Consider the following 2,128-nt stretch of genomic DNA (forward strand, 5'->3'; position numbering starts at 1 on the left):
TCTCCGACACCCCTGCTTCTCCCGGTCGCACATGTCGTGTTCTCACTGGCCACAGTTTATTGTGGAAAGATCGCAACAAATAGGTTTTCGTTTTTTATTTCCTGGTCGCCACGCCAGTAGGTTTTTTTCCTCCCCTTGCCCCGTCTCATCTGCTCCGCCCCTTGACCGATGGCCCTGCATACTCGCCTTCCTGCAAAACTATTTCACCCCAGCGTCCTTGAATTTCCTTTCATTAATCTGCAAACCGCGGACAAGATCATCTCATCTACAATAAGGTTTAAGGAAACGCACGCACCAAATGCACTGAATAAGTCAAAGTTATTCTCAGAGTTCCTCCAAGACTGTATATGAATCCAGGTGAATGTGTCAATGCCGTTAACCTTTCCGGGGGGTGAACTCGAAAAGTAAATTGGGCGGCTCATAAAAGTTGGCTGGATTGCACAATGACAGTTGGGGTGCATTAAACTGGTAAGTACAGTGCTGTACGGTATAGCGTGCCGTCTACTCCCGGACACGCCCCCGTCGTAGTGCAGACTGCAGCCACATCGCCGGCCATTAGTTCACACGCCAGCTGCATAACAAGCGCACGGCCCGGCCCAAGGCCCCGCCGAGAAATAGCAGAGAAACCAACAGGACCTTATGCGTCCGTATACTTGCGCTTCCTAACATCGAAATGTGTACAATATGATGGGGAGGGGAAGAAAACCCCACAACAATGAAACGCGTTGACTTTAGGCACATGAAGAGACGAGCCGACGGTGGGAGACGCGAAGTGCAAATAGGAAGCCGGATATCCGCGGTAGTCCGCAGGACGGAGGGGGCTGTCGGCCGAGGGCCAAAGTGAGTTATGGGCAGTCGGGATAGAACTGAATGATTCGTCTAGCCCTACCCTATCTACTTTCTTATGTTTCGATTTACGCGCGCAGAGAAAGGGGGGGGGGGAGCAAAATGAATCAGATGCGACAATTTCACAGGCTTGCTTCGCTGAGAGCCTCTGAGCCTCTCCATGTTTTCACGGGTGTTTATCGCTAAACGACATCCACACAACACCTCCCCTCTCCTCCTCACCGGCCCCGCTCATCCCTTCCGTTTGTTGACGCCCCCCGACAGATGCTAAGACCTCCTGGCCTTTGTGCTGCAGGCCTCTCCTGCGCCCCTGCAGGTATTAGTGGCTCCTGTATGAGGCGTCTGTCCCCCGTCCAAACACGGAAGACGTTTATCTCCCCGAAAGAATTTCGCGGTTTTTGAAAAGAGGAGGCAAATAAACGCACCCATTCATGAGGCGAAAAGTCATTCAAAGGGGCCCATACATGCCGTACTCGACGAGTTTAACGTAAATCACCGTGTGGCGTCGAACAGGTATCACCCGGTATCCGTGAGGAGGGGATGTTGGCACAGGCTTATAGCAAATCTTTGTGTAAAATGTTCACGGTTGTGTTGCAGACGGATAAAAAAGTCGCGATGGCATAAGATCTATCCATCACTCTGTGGTGACACGGCCCAACAAGCATGCAACGTCGGCTCTTGACTCTCGGCAAATGATGATCGAACGACAAAATCTCACACGTGGGGTCGAGGTGGGTCTTTCTATTATAAACTCTCGTTAAGTGAAAGCAGAGCTCAACCAGCTGAGCGCAATGATCAATCAACAATTCGCAGGGAAGAGAGGGGCCGAGGAAATTTCAAACGCCATGAGAGTGCCTGAAACAAACGGGAACCCTGGTGAACGCGCGCTGTAGGGCTATATGTTATTTTAAATTCAATTTCTTTTCAAGACATCAAAGAATCGAAAACCAATGTTAATTTATTTCCTGCCCAAAGGGTATTTATTTCAATGCATTTGCATCTCTGAGCATAGCGCAGGATAGAAATAAATAAAGTCAGTCATAACGCCATTACCGCAGTCGCGATCGCAGTACCTACGCTGTACCCCGAAGGATGTTTTTATTCCCCCCCTCCCCCCTACCCAACCCCTAAAACATACAGTTGTTGTTCAGAATGATACAGCATCAGCTGAGGAGGGGGGGGGGGAATCCGCAGTCGAGCCGTGTGCCTTTTTGTCGTAATTTTCTACCTAATTAATCGAGGCGACACAATAGTCACGTGCAGCGGGACGGGGCGGGGCTGG

Source organism: Frankliniella occidentalis, unplaced genomic scaffold (assembly GCF_000697945.3).
Source record: "Frankliniella occidentalis isolate FOCC.00 unplaced genomic scaffold, Focc_3.1 Scaffold19, whole genome shotgun sequence".
Taxonomy (NCBI): domain Eukaryota; kingdom Metazoa; phylum Arthropoda; class Insecta; order Thysanoptera; family Thripidae; genus Frankliniella; species Frankliniella occidentalis.